The following is a 15910-nucleotide window of genomic DNA, read 5'->3' as shown; positions in this document are numbered from 1 at the left end:
CAGTGAAGACACTTAAAGTTCTTCATGATCATCGATTACTACATTATCACAGAACAAGCAGGGGGAAATTGCAGCTCTGCTCAGAAGTAGTGTAAGAACAAGGGGAAACTGCAATCCTGAGTCAATTATAGAGATTCTTGCCTCTTAATTTGGAGATGGGGGATGTGTTGTAATCTCCCCAGTAACTATGGAATTGAATAGTTAAGATTCAATGTACGAATAGAAAGAGGAGGAAAAAAGAAGGGGTGTAGGGATTTGAAGTTTTAAATAGAAGGGGCGTAGGGATTTGAGGTTTTAAATAATAACAATAACAATAATAACATATAATTTAAAAAAAAAAACTGAAATGGAAAATGTGATCAGGCGAGGGAAGGAGAGGGCTGTGAAGCGCGGTTTAACTTAGAGCGAGTACTTTTTGGATTCCTCCGCAGTGCCCCCTGCAGCCCGCAGCTCGTGTGCTGCAGCCTGGCTCCACAGAGTGCTGGGCAGAACCCGAGTCCAAGTAAAAAAAGTGTTTCGTACACCCATGGGGTCAGAAATACACGTGAAAGCAGTAGTCTTCTTACAGACTGCTTTTTCGGTGCATTTTAAGAGAAGTCTTCTTTTCCTACGACTTTTCCTATGACTACAATTAATAGCATTTTTCAATCTCTGAAGTCAGACAAACACACCTTAACTTCCAGTACATCGCTTTGGCAGCTGTCAGTGTGGTAATTTTTTAGTGTAAGCTGTATTGCTATAGAATTTAATTGCAGCCTATTAAAAATGTAGGAATTTTTTACCTCTCAACTATGTACCTTGGTTCTGCCAGGCTGCACAGCCCAAGGGTGACAATTTGAATAAAAGAAGTTTTGGAGTAACCAGTGCTTAGTGTTAGAAGTTTTGCAAACAAATAGATCACCAGTTTTGTGGAAATAAAATTCCAATCCACAAAAGAAAGGAAGAAAGAAACAAAAAACAAAACTCCCCCAACAAAACCCCTCTATCTGAATACATTCAAAACCCATTTGATTCTGACTAAAAGGTATTTTTTCATTGCCTGAGGTTAAAGCAAAGCAAAACAACTATATATGTATTTCCCTACTCATTTTAACAGCATGGTGGTGATTCTTGCATTATTCTACGATACAATTTTTTATAAGATAAGGCACTCCTTCCTATATCTAAGGACAATAAATAGAATCAGCATTTCATAAAAAACACAGTAGTTGTCCTCTGTTATTTTACAGCTGTCATCCAGCACCTAAGAGCTAACTAAAAATTTTCTTCTGATGGGAAGTTTTTCTTTCAAAGCCAAGTATTGAGTGGCAATTGTAAAATAGCATAATATTGATAAGATTTCACATTTCTCATATTTCTCATATTTTAAGGATACTTACATAAACAATTACCAGCTTCTAAAAAGCTAAAGTAAAATGAGCTATTTAGTGAACTATTTAAATCTAATTTTTGAGAAATACACACTTCCGCTAAGTCTCTGAGTCCAAAAATATCAGGAAACAAATCCTTTGTATTATGCAATGCAAGAAACAGAGATATCTCAATTTTGTTCTAACTGCTGTTATTGTCATTAAAGCAGATGTTCTTCACAGCCTTGACCAGACAATTGTTCTGTAGTCAGACACAAGCAAGACTCAGTCTCGACTGTGTGTGCTTTGACTTTTATGACCATGGGCTTACAAACACCCCTTCTGTAGAAATTCACTTTGCATGCAAAAATGTATTTATTTGCTCTATAATATTTTTTTTCCTGTTTGCACATCAGCTTTGGAATACTACCTTCACAACTAGAATTTGAAAATAATCAAACCTATCATAATTCTAAATGATCTAAGGTAAACTTGCTGATGGCAGCAGATGAACAGTAATGCCTACCGGTATCAGCTGACAGGACACTAATTACCAGTTACAGGAGATGATTGCTTGGTGAGAGATCTATCAGTGAGTTATGATTTTGAAAAATTATAAAGCACAGGCCTGATCTGTGAAAAAATACACGGTATGAAAATACAGCATACGTTCTCAAGATGATTATCCTGACAGAGATCTGTCTAATTAGAAAGGAACTATTTTAATGCTAAGATATGAAAGAGCCCAGCTGGGAGAGGAATTTAGAGGAAGGCACAGAAACATGACTGTTAAGCTGACAGCAAGTGCAATCTAAGCATGTTCCAATGACAGCTTCTAAAAAAATTTCATCTTATCATGAAAAAAAATTCATCTCATATTTAATCAACAGTGGTTTCAGAATGAGCATATCCTTACAGATAATCTAGCTAGTCGTATTAGTGGGAGGGGCTCCATAAAAAATACATAAAATATGCCTTTGCAGAGCAACTTACCATTCTCCTTTGGTCAGCTGAGCTAGAGAGTTATTCAGCCAATGGACAACATGAAAAATACCACTGTGAGGATAAATGGGTATCCCACTCTATTAGAAACTACACTTTAGTTCCTGACACTGCTAGTCAGGTTGGAAACTTCAATCATTGCGAAAGGAAGTTTCAAACCATCCTAGGCAAGAGATTAACCTTTAGAGTGGCCACCTAGGCAGAAACCTTTCTGAAAGCTCCTACTATAATTAAATGGTTTATGTCTAAATCAGTGGATGACATGGTGAAACAGGTGTCTGCTGGAAGGAAAACCTAGAGGCAACCACACAATGTGTTCACTGAATAACTCTGAACTTCTTGGGTCTTCAAGGAGCAGCTTTCTTACATATTGAAAAGGGTTTCAGAGGATTTCTGCTGAAGGTTCTTTTGGACACAGTGCTACCTAAAACAAATCAGATGTACTTCCATTACTACCACAAGCCACTGAAGTGAATGTTGCCTAATACATCAAAAAAAGAATGAGGTCATTTGAAGGATAGTTAAAGTAAAGCCATACATTGAGGGTTCACTGAAAAGTAAAAACCCCACAACCTTCATGAATGAATGTATCTGTGAAATCCAACTAGACCATGGCAAAAATTCTCATGACAGTTGGGGTGGCCACAGACTACAGCTGTCAGAACATCCAGAACTGTAGGGATTCCTCAAGGGATGAACAGAGTCTGGAGCAAAAAAAGTTTTTCTAAATACTTAAGGAAGAAGTCATCAAAGCTTCAGAGGAACATAAGAACAAAACAATAAAGGGAGGAAGGGGAAGCAACAAAGAAAATCAGAAAGCACGTTCAAATTGCAAAAGGCAGAAATTTAAGGCACTGCAGGAAGTGGAATGATCACTCTGTGTAAATACAAAATCAACACTCACAAAACACATTTTCCAGTACAACATGGGGAATCCAAATCAGAGTTTTTACAAAATCTTTCCAGTTGTGACCAGTACTGAAAGCTCCAGTTCAGCAGTTATTGTAATAGGACAGGCAAATGGATTGAGACACAAACACACCTAAGTACTCTGCTGAATGAGGGCTGGAAAAATATGAGGAAGGAACGCAAAACATGGTATTGTTCTTTCCTGTTTTGATTACAGATATGACACAATTAGACCACAAAGAAGAAAAGTAAATGCCATGAATGGACATTGTTGTCCACACGCTGTCCTGTCAGATTAGTGTTATTACCACACATCTTAGTTTAGGAAGAATTCAGAGAATTAATTCTGATATGCCACTGTATGTCCTGTTAATTTGAAGGTCTAGTTTTGATGCTAACAGCTGTAGGAGATGCCCATGGAGACAACTAGCTGAGAGCTTGAGGGGGAAAAGGAAAGTCATCATTCAGGCACAGGCCCCATCTCAGCCTTTGATGTGTCACACTGATCTCAAGAGAATAACTGGGGGAGGCAGGGGAGTGGAGAGGATACAATGAGAAGAAAAGACAGTAGGAAAAATCTCAGAGCGATGATTCTGGAGATTCCTTGAAGCTGTCACTAGAAATATACATGAAGTAACTTAAGTTTTTTTTAGTCATTCTTAAATTGAATAGCCCATTGCTTCTCAGTAATGACTGCCCCATTTCAACTAAATAGCCTGAATTCACAGGGTAACAAACAAAAAATCCCCTATCACTGAAATCAAATGGCCAACCTTGGTAATGATAAAGCAGTCAGAGGACTTTTTTTTTTCTCCAAGAAAATTCCTGTCTAGGTATCAGCCTTTTATAAGAATTCAAGTGTGAACATGAGCACTTTGAATCTTTTGAGCCAGAAGATAGACTGAAGCTAATGAAACCTATCATTCATCCTCCTTCATATGGGAAACTGAAAATTGTTCTGCAATTTTTGACATAACCAATCAAGTTCAACATTCAAATAGGAACATTTTTATAATTTCTTAAATTACAGGGAACTAGAAATAAAGGGTAATTTTCCATAGTGATAATTTTTTGTAAGTTCCGTCTTCAAGATAAAGAAATACAGTATTTTCCTCCCTGGGCCAACATGCCGACTGACAACAGCATTGTTTCATTCAAACTGCTAGACTTTACAACTTCTAAATGAATCTTTATATCACATACCTTTACAAACCTGTATTGAAAGTACATCACTGAAGTTGTAGCCTTGAAAAGAGTTTAAAACCATCAAAATCAAAGCACTTGTGCAATCTTTCATTGGCTTCTTTACACAATTCACAGCATGATGAAGTATTCAAATACATCATTCATTACACACTGTTTTTTCACAGGACATTTTCTTCATTATGAATACAGAATTGCCAGTGTTCACCAGTGAGGAGCATATTTAACACTTCTTTTTCTTTTAGTTTCTCATATAATCTCATGGGTATTTACTAATTTAAACCTGTTAATAGATGTTCAGTTCCTAAGAATGGCTACTGCTCCTGCTCCAGAGTGTTTCACTTGTATCAATAAACTGATTTTCACAATTGATGGCAAGTGAGAAGACAATGCTCTTACATTGGAGAGTGGAGAATGAGAACAAGGAAATTAAGGTTAAGAGATTTTGCTAAAATGTCCCAATTGAGCTGTTTTTTTTTATAAAGGCTTACACAACTAAGAGCACACTATGTTTTATAAGAGCAGCCCATATGAACTTCAGTTGAATCTGTAGGTGCTTAGCATTTCTGCCAGGCAGAATCCTGTTCTCAAGTCAGGTACCTGGAGAATAATGAATGCAATTAGTGACCATCTGCAAGAAGCAGAGTTTGCTTGAACTGAGTAGCATCATGTAAAAAAGCTCAAATATTTAATCTCAAACACATACGGTTCAGTGAATTACAGGCAAAACCAGAATTAGACCTTACAGGAAAGAAAGTACTACATACTGTGTAATGTGACAGTTGTGGGTGGGGAGACAAAAATACACAACTCATGCTCCAGGTGCTCATGTGACAAACAGCCTCATTTATTATTCAGAATTTGCTTAAATCCCAATTCAAATCTCCCACGCTAGACAGCTATTGGCTGAGATCTCTCTCCCTGCCCAGCTTCCTGGTCAGTGGTGTGCTTTCTTCTCATCTTGAATGGGGCTGGCTGAGGGTCCCTTGTAACTTATCCATGGACATGTTCAGGCATGAACTAGGCTAGCTGAATTTGATTTGTGTCCTTGTCAGATTCACTTTGTCCAGTCCAGACCAGCTGTACTGTAACAATATTGTGACAATACTGGTTTTCAGTAATATTTTAAAAGAAATCTTTTTGTTCCACTTTTAATGTAGATGCACCTTTCAAATAGGTTTTGCTGTAGATAAATCAAAACATGCTGTGTTTGGAAAGTACTGTTCAGGGAAAGTTTACCCGAAGCCAGAAAATGCTAAAGAGGTAAGACATTAGAATAAGAAGAAAAACTGTAAAAGGATACAAAAATAATCCCTGACCATGCTTGGTCCTATTAACCAAAATAAAAAATAAGTTACTAATAGCTACATTAAAAACCAGGCCTGTGTTCAGGCTGTTTCTAGAGTCACAGAAAAGTTACTGGACAACATTCTTCAGAAGTCTAGGACGCCACCAATCTTAGCTCAGACTTGCAGCTAACTAAGGATTTGCAGCAAACAACAGCTGATTTGATTCCAGTTAGACAGGGAGAACATCCTTTTCATAGTATGAACAGTGAGACTTATATAGATTACTTATGAGGTCATTGAGTCTCCATCACTGGAAGCTTTAGGAACTGGTTAGACAAATTTTTCCATAAGGACACCAATGTAATTAATTTTGCCTTGGAACAAAGTGGTGGATTAGGTTCTTAAAGTTCCTTCTGGTCCTAAATTCTCATAACATTACATTTACTTAGGGAGCTTGAAAGCCATAAGTATATTTAAGCTTGATATATTTAAGTTATGTATTTAAGTTGATAATTTATTTAATTCTGACTTTGGTGTACAATGAGGAGGCTATATATGAACTTACTGATTAAGACCACAGGTCCATCTAGCACAGTGCTCCATCTCCCACAGTAGCCATGGGAGTGGACACTCAGGAAAAAGCAGAACAATGTAAGGACATACTGCCTCCCAGCCTTCAAACATTTTCAAGTTAGGTTATGTGATTTATCTAGTTAGTGGACTCTACAGCATCTCTTCCAAAGCTTTTTCCCATCTCTCCTTGCCTCTTTACAAATTCCTTGATCCAGATAGTCATTTGAGGAGTACCACCACAGGTCCGCATAGGCTGTCTGAAGAACAAGTTCCTCTGGTTTGTTTTGAATTAAGATCTTACTATCTTCCAATATCCTTGATGCTTATGTTAGAAGAGGCAGGAAAACATAAATCACACTCTAGTTTTCTCCAGATCTCTCAGTTCTGCAAATCCCTTCCTACATTTCCACTATGTCATGTGTTTTTCCAAATAAGATTCTTGGATATTCAATGGATGGGGTTCCTTGCATGTTGTAATGGCAATCACAGTATACCTGTCCTGGGTTGCAGTATATTCTATCACCATCCTCATGTACTGTTGAAACCAGGTGAGGCAGTGCTCCCTGCCTCCCCCCCCCCCCCCCGGGCTACCTTCTGTTAATGGGCCCATCAATGCCCTGCCCCATGACTCATAGATAACTTCCCCCTGTATTGTCCCCTGTTAATGGGCCCACCACTGCCTTGCTGCATGACTCAGAGATAACTTCCTCCTGGACTGTTTTCTGTTAATGGCTCATCAAGGCCTTATCTCATGACTCACCATCCCATTGTGAGATGCTCCTCCCCGAGGGAGGAGCCAAGCATTCCATACTGGATATAAGCTGAGAATTCGAACACCACAGCTGCCCTTACCTACGGGACTTCCAGAGGACAGGAGCTACTGCTGGACTTTCAGCTGAAGACCAGACCCCCTTTCTTCCAGAGGATCACGCTTCAACAAGACCACCTCATCTGGACGACTACCATCACCCTAACAGGGTTCCAGGCTGTATTCTGACTCTGTCAGTGTTTTTGATATTATTGCATTTATTCTTTTTATCATTTTCCTATTAAATTATAATTCTGACTTGCGATCTCTCACTGGTTTGATTTCAAACTAGTACATATTTTGGCGCCCAACGTGGGGCATTAACCTGAGAGAAAGTCAGAATTGCAATTTCATATTAACAGAAACCTATCCACCATGGTGGTTGGCTTGTCTATATGGGTACTGTATCTTGCTCTCTATATTTTCCCTCACATGGGGAACTACTTGCCTGTTGTATTGCTCCTGTTGAGACCAGGGAATGGTATGAGAATTGCTTTATTGGTTTATTATGCTTATGGCATGATAACCTGTGAGGCAATGAATACCATTCGGAATATATACTCAATTTTGTTTGCTTGTCCTAGTCTGGGCTGCTACATCTGGGGCCTTCTCAACAATCGCACCCTGCCCTTGGTGGGAAGAGTGGAGAGTGGTTTCTTCCAGCCTTTCAGGTCAGGCACAGCAGTTTTTAAAAATAATGAGTTCTCTCTGGATGCCAAGGACAGCCTAGTCTTGCTGTTTTGTTTTCTCTGCATGGCCTGCACCATGTACACCATGCTTAGAAACAAAGCACTGTTTGGTGTGGTACAGCGTCTTCTTGAGGAGGAAGAGAAAAGAACCAAGAGCAGAGCAACAGCATCCATGACCACACAGACTGCCACAGAGGAGAAAGGAACCAAGAGCAAAGCCACAGCGTCCGTGTCTACGCAGACTGCCACAGAGGAGAAAGAAACCAAGAGCAAAGCAACAGCATCCGTGTCCACTCAGACTGCCACAGAGGAGAAAGGAACCAAGAGCAAAACAACAGCGTCCATGTCTACGCAGACTACCACAGAGGAGAAAGGAACCAAAAGGGCCATGAGCACCTCCACACAAACAGTCACCGAACCAGAGCAGCCTAAACCGGTAGAAGTTGCCCCCATTCAGAAAAAGAAATCAAAAAGCAAATCAGTCCGCATAGTGACTGATGAGGGTGAGGCAGGACCTTCACACGCAGCGGAGGAGACAGAACCAGAGATTATCACTCGCTCTCTATCCCTAGGTGAGCTGCGTGACCTGCGGAGGGAATTCACCCGCCAGACGAACGAGTCCATCCTAACCTGGCTGCTCCGCATCTGGGACGCTGCAGCAAACGACACCATCCTGGATGGAAGTGAGGCCAGGCAACTGGGATCGCTGTCCCGGGATGTGGTCATTGACCAGGGGATTGGGAGAACCCAAGAAACTCTCAGCCTCTGGAGGCGACTGCTGACAAGTGTAAGAGACAGATACCTCTGCAAAGAAGACCTCCAGGTGCACCAGGGAAAATGGAGCACAATGGAACAGGGTATCCGATGCCTGAGGGAGTTGGCTGTGCTGGAGATCATTTTTGCAGAAGATGAGAGATTTCCTAAGAGCCCAGATGGTGTCCAGTGCACGTCACAGATGTGGCTGAGATTTGCACGGCTTGGACCAGAGATGTACTCCCGTTACCTGGCAACACTGCAATGGAGGGAAGGTGAGGACAGGGTGGGTGTCCTGGCCAATAAACTAAGAATCTACGAGGACACTGTCACTGCCCCGTTTCGCACCCATGTCTCATCTGTGGAAACAAGGCTGGCTGAGCAAGTCCGGAGCTTGATTGAAGAGGGCCATCAGAAACTAAAAAAGGAACTTAAGGAAGAAATTTACCACGTCTCCCCAGAACCAACAAGAGTCTCTGCTATTAGGAGCAGGCATTCCCCAGCCAGGGAGAAAGGATACACTCCACGAGGTAACCTCTGGTTTTTTCTCCAGGAGCATGGAGAAGACATGAGGAAGTGGGATGGAAAACCCACCTCCTCCTTAGCAGCCCGGGTACGTGAACTAAAAAGAGGGACAACTACCACAAGGAGCTCATCTAGAGCCAGCGCCGCTCCGGTCTCTCGTGGCCAGAACATCAGAAGGTATAGAAATGATGATATAAGTGATCCTCTTGAAGGGACATCAAGAGCATATTCACCGGAGGAGAGCAACGTGCACCATGACCAGGATTAGAGGGTCCCTGCCTCTAGCCAGGTAGAGGAGAGGGACAACCGGATCTATTGGACAGTGTGGATCCGATGGCCTGGCACATCTGACCCACAAAGATATACGGCTTTGGTTGATACCGGCGCTCAATGCACTCTAATGCCATCAAGGTATGTGGGAGCGGAACCCATTTCTATTTCTGGGGTGACAGGGGGATCCCAGGAGCTCACGGTACTGGAAGCTGAAGTGAGTTTAACTGGGAATGAGTGGCAGAAACACCCCATCGTGACTGGTCCAGAGGCCCCATGCATCCTCGGCATAGATTACCTCAGGAACGGGTACTTCAAAGACCCAAAAGGTTATCGCTGGGCTTTTGGGATAGCTGCTCTAGAGACAGAAGGCATCAGACAACTGAGTACCTTGCCTGGTCTCTCAGACAACCCTTCTGCTGTGGGACTACTGAGAGTTGAAGAACAACAGGTACCAATTGCCAGAGCAACAGTGCACCGTCGGCAATACCGCACCGACAGAGACTCTGTGGTCCCCATCCATACGATGATTCGTGAGCTGGAGAGCCAAGGGGTGGTCAGCAAGGCTCGTTCACCCTTTAACAGCCCCATATGGCCAGTGCGTAAGTCCAGTGGAGAATGGAGACTGACGGTGGATTACCGTGGACTGAATGAAGTCACGCCACCACTGAGTGCAGCCGTACCAGACATGCTGGAGCTTCAGTATGAGCTGGAATCCAAGGCAGCAAAGTGGTACGCGACCATTGATATTGCAAATGCGTTTTTCTCCATTCCTCTGGCAGCAGAGTGCAGGCCTCAGTTTGCCTTCACCTGGAGGGGTGTGCAGTATACCTGGAACCGATTGCCCCAGGGGTGGAAGCACAGTCCTACTATCTGCCATGGACTGATCCAGACTGTGCTAGAAAAGGGTGAGGCTCCAGAACACCTGCAGTACATTGATGACATCATTGTGTGGGGGAACACGGCAGCAGAAGTATTTGAGAAGGGACAGAAGATCATCCAGATTCTCCTGAAGGCTGGTTTTGCCATCAAGAGGAGCAAAGTCAAGGGACCTGCCCGGGAGATCCAGTTCCTGGGGGTAAAGTGGCAAGATGGACGGCGTCAGATTCCCACTGAAGTCATCAATAAGATCACTGCGATGTCTCCACCGACCAACAAGAAGGAAACACAAGCTTTCCTAGGTGCCATAGGCTTTTGGAGAATGCACATTCCTGAATATAGCCAGATTGTGAGCCCTCTCTACCTGGTTACCCGCAAGAAGAACAATTTCCATTGGGGCCCTGAACAACAACAAGCTTTCGCCCAGATCAAGCAGGAAATCGCTCATGCGGTAGCCCTTGGTCCAGTCAGAACGGGGCCAGAAGTGAAAAACGTGCTCTACTCTGCAGCCGGGAACAATGGTCTGTCCTGGAGCCTTTGGCAGAAGGTGCCTGGTGAGACTCGGGGTCGACCACTGGGATTCTGGAGCCGAAGCTACAGAGGATCCGAGGCCAACTACACCCCAACAGAGAAGGAAATTTTGGCCGCCTATGAAGGAGTCCAAGCTGCCTCAGAGGTCATTGGTACTGAAGCGCAGCTGCTTCTGGCACCCCGACTGCCGGTGCTGGGGTGGATGTTCAAGGGAAAGATTCCTTCCACGCATCATGCCACCGATGCTACTTGGAGCAAATGGATTGCCCTCATTACACAGCGTGCCCGTATTGGAAACCTGAACCGCCCTGGGATTCTGGAAATTATAACAAACTGGCCTGAAGGTGAGACTTTTGGATTATCTTCTGAAGAAGAGGAGCAAGTGACACGTGCTGAGGAAGCCCCACCATATAATGAGCTACCGGAGAGTGAAAGACGATATGCCCTCTTCACCGATGGTTCCTGCCGAATTGTAAGCACTAACCGGAAATGGAAAGCTGCTGTATGGAGCCCCACACGACGAGTTGCACAAGCTACCGAGGGAGAGGGTGGATCGAGTCAGGTCGCAGAACTTAAAGCTGTCCAGCTGGCTTTAGATATTGCTGAAAGAGAGAAGTGGCCGAGGCTCTATCTCTACACTGACTCCTGGATGGTAGCTAATGCTCTGTGGGGATGGCTGGATCGATGGAGAAAAGCCAACTGGCAGCGCAGAGGGAAACCCATCTGGGCCGCTGAGATTTGGCAGGACATCGCCGCTCGGGTGGAGAAGCTGATCGTGAAGGTTCGACACGTGGATGCTCATATACCCAAAAGTCGGGCTAATGAAGAGCACCGTAACAATGAGCAGGTGGATCGAGCTGCCAAGGTGAAAATATCACAGGTGGATCTGGACTGGCAGCACAAGGGAGAATTATTTTTAGCTCGTTGGGCCCATGATGCCTCTGGTCATCAGGGACGAGATGCAACGTACCGATGGACTCGTGAGCGAGGGGTGGACCTTACTATGGACAGCATCTCACAGGTTATCCACAACTGCGAGACCTGCGCTGCAATCAAACAGGCCAAACGGGTAAAGCCTCTGTGGTACGGTGGAAGATGGTCCAAGTACAGGTATGGGGAAGCCTGGCAAATTGACTACATCACCCTTCCCCAAACCCGCCAAGGCAAGCGCTACGTGTTGACCATGGTGGAAGCAACCACTGGATGGCTGGAGACATACCCTGTGCCTCATGCTACTGCCCGGAACACCATCTTGGGCCTGGAAAAGCAAGTCCTTTGGAGACATGGCACCCCTGAGAGAATCGAGTCAGACAACGGGACGCATTTCAAGAACAGCCTCGTAAGTACTTGGGCCAGAGAACATGGAATTGAATGGATCTATCATATCCCTTATCATGCACCAGCTGCTGGGAAAGTTGAACGGTGCAATGGACTACTCAAGACTACCCTAAAAGCACTTGGTGGAGGAACCTTCAAAAATTGGGAAGTGAACTTAGCAAAGGCCACCTGGATGGTTAACACCAGAGGATCCATCAATCGAGCTGGTCCTGCCCAGTCTGAACCCTTGCACACGGTGGATGGAGATAAAGTCCCTGTGGTACACATGAGAGGTATGTTAGGAAAGACTGTTTGGATTAATCCCACCTCAGGCAAGAGCAAACCTATCCGTGGGATTGTCTTCGCTCAAGGACCTGGTTGCACTTGGTGGGTAATGCGGAAAGATGGGGAAACCCGATGTGTGCCACAAGGAGACCTCATTTTAAGTGAGAACTGTGTGTAAGGTTCCATTGTATATATATATATATATGTGTGTGTGTGTGTGTGGAGTTTAAGGAAGGTACTGATTTGGAATTATGTAGATGGTAATAGAATAAGGGGTGGATTATGTCCTGGGTTGCAGTATATTCTATCACCATCCTCATGTACTGTTGAAACCAGGTGAGGCAGTGCTCCCTGCCTCCCCCCCCCCCCCCCCCCCCCCCCCCCCCGGCTACCTTCTGTTAATGGGCCCATCAATGCCCTGCCCCATGACTCATAGATAACTTCCCCCTGTATTGTCCCCTGTTAATGGGCCCACCACTGCCTTGCTGCATGACTCAGAGATAACTTCCTCCTGGACTGTTTTCTGTTAATGGCTCATCAAGGCCTTATCTCATGACTCACCATCCCATTGTGAGATGCTCCTCCCCGAGGGAGGAGCCAAGCATTCCATACTGGATATAAGCTGAGAATTCGAACACCACAGCTGCCCTTACCTACGGGACTTCCAGAGGACAGGAGCTACTGCTGGACTTTCAGCTGAAGACCAGACCCCCTTTCTTCCAGAGGATCACGCTTCAACAAGACCACCTCATCTGGACGACTACCATCACCCTAACAGGGTTCCAGGCTGTATTCTGACTCTGTCAGTGTTTTTGATATTATTGCATTTATTCTTTTTATCATTTTCCTATTAAATTATAATTCTGACTTGCGATCTCTCACTGGTTTGATTTCAAACTAGTACAATACCTCTGACCATTCTTGGTCATCTCTTGAAAATATCAACCTTGGAGTATCCTGTCCTAGATAAATGGACCAGAACCCTGAATTTTTAAGGTAGCATATGGACTTGAACAGACTTGAACAAAACAAACTTTTCTGGTCTGCCCTCTATTTACTTCTTAATCATTCCTAACCTTTTTTTTTTTTTTTTCCCTTGAATTACTACTACTCATGGAACTGTCTATCATAATGCAAAGGTCTTGCTCCTGAAGACCTTTGGGTCAGCTTAGAAATTATCTAAGATGTGAAGATAGGATTATTCTTCCCCAAATGTACCACTCCAAAATTTCTATAATGAATTGTACCTTGTTTTTTCTACAGTTAATCTTTCTGCAGGCTATGCAGTCTCCCACATTCTTACTGCCCTCAATAAGCTCCTATAGCCAGCAAAGCTTTGTCACCTTGCTGATAACCTCCCTTCTTCAGGGCATTTAAGAATATACAGACTACTATGGAATTCTGCCTGTGTTCTCCCTCCTGTGCAAGAACTGACCATTTTCTTCCATCCAATGACGGTCTGTCTTATGTTCCCATCTTTTAAATCATATTCACAACCATTTCAGCATCTTCCTTCTTATGCCAGTGACAGTTTTGTGTTGCTTGATTTCCCTAAAACACTTTAATTAAATAGTTCTGTCAGACATCTTTTAAAAATCTGAGTTGACTCTATCAACTGTATCAATATAAAAATGATCCTTATTTATATATCTCTGACTCCTTTAGAACAACTCTGAGAGCTTTATTAACTCTCACTGATAAAATAGTATTTATTCAGGTATATATATATATATATATATAATTCTCTCTCTTACAATATCTAGTTCATTCACCTGGAATAAATGTCAATTTTAAGTTGCTGGATACCCTTGAACCTTTCTTAATGATGGACATCATGTTTGACACCTGATTTTCATGTACTGAGGAATAGTGAAAAGACATGTTATATGCTGCTTTTGTAGATATTTCAACCCTGAGTTCTCTTAGAATTCATGGTTAAATCCTTCAGATCCTGGAGATTCATCTGTATTCATCTGCCTTTTGTACCATTACCCCTTCCAGGTATTTCAGTTTCAGAGACAGTCTCTGCCAAGTTCCCTGAATACCCCAAAAGGGCTCTGGAAGGATAATTTCCCTGATTTCTTCATGTTGGGTTTGTGTGGCCAGATTTTGGTAGAAGGGGAGGGCTACAGGAGTGGCTTCTGTGACAAGCTGCCAAAAGCTTCCCCTATGTCTGATGGAGCTAATGTCAGCCAGCTCCAAGATGGACCTACACTGGCCAAGGCTGAGCTCATCAGTGATGGTGGTAATGGCTATGGGCTCATGTATTTAAGAAGGGGAAACCACAAACCTTGCACAACTACAGCCACAGAGAGGAGTGAAAATATGTGAGAAAAACAACTCTGCAGACACCAAGGTCAGTGCATGTCGAGATGAAGAACAAGGAATGGGACCACCTTGCTTTGAAATAATTTATTATTCAAGTAGCCAGAAAAGATATCAGTCTCAAGGTGTGAGATTTAGAGGAGCAACAACTCAGCCATAGCTCGAGGAAGTCATGAGTTTCTTCTTTGCACAGCAATATGTAACATTTTAGCACAATAAGCAGTTGATATGAAGCTTGTTTTCACTTATTAACCCATCACCTTTACTTAATTTTGCTGCACTGCATCTGTCTTTTAGCCAATAAGCTGACAGGTCACGTACTCATACACGCCTCTGTTATAGTTTCTGGATCTCTAACCTACTCTATAAGTCACACTAGTACAGCTTAAATTTCAAACTATTTTACCTAATATAATTTCTTACCTACTTAGGCATATTCTTACTTATAATTACAGGAACATAAGTTTATAATTTCTCTACCCAATGTCTGTGTACCTTCATCACTACATCAATATAAGCCCTTTCCAAAGCTGCAGATCAAACCCTTCAGCATCTGTAGAAGTTTCTATTTTTCGCTTTCCAACAAGTGCAGAAGGACAGGGAGGAGGTTTTGCCCATGATGGTAATGGGTGAGTGATCCCTCCCTATCCTCAACTCACTAACCTTTTGCTATATTTTCTCTCCCCTGTCCAGACAAGGAGGGCTGTAATAGGGCAGCCTTGGTGGGCACCTGGCATCCTGTCAGGGTCATCAAACCCATCTTCCACAGCAAACAAAAGAAAATTGTTCAACTTCTCTCTAGTGACTTTGCCCTCCCTGAGAGTTCAGTTTATACTCTTGCCATTTTCACACTCACTGACAATTGTTTCCTTCCTGATGCATTGAAAAAAGAATATTGACCAATTTTTGATTCTCTGTAGTTAGGTCTCAGACTCACAATAGTTATAAAAGTGTATCTGTCAGTGTTTATGATACTTTCTTTGTTTTGTTTTGGTTTTTTTTTCATTTGTATATGTCTTTAGCTTTTAGAATAATACCGTCTTTATTTTTCTTTGCTGTTTGGCCATGACTACTGTGCATTGGCACTCTGCTGCCTGTTGGGTGTCTTTCTGTAGTCTTCATCTTGCCTCTATGGATTTAACTGTCTTGTGTGGAATTCTTTGTTCTTGGTAAACGTTCTCATTTTCACATAGTTCCTCGTAT

The sequence above is a fragment of the Cyanistes caeruleus genome, chromosome 5 (assembly GCF_971803275.1).
Source record: "Cyanistes caeruleus chromosome 5, bCyaCae1.hap1.1, whole genome shotgun sequence".
Taxonomy (NCBI): Eukaryota; Metazoa; Chordata; class Aves; order Passeriformes; family Paridae; genus Cyanistes; species Cyanistes caeruleus.
Note: the sequence above shows the minus strand (reverse complement) of the source record.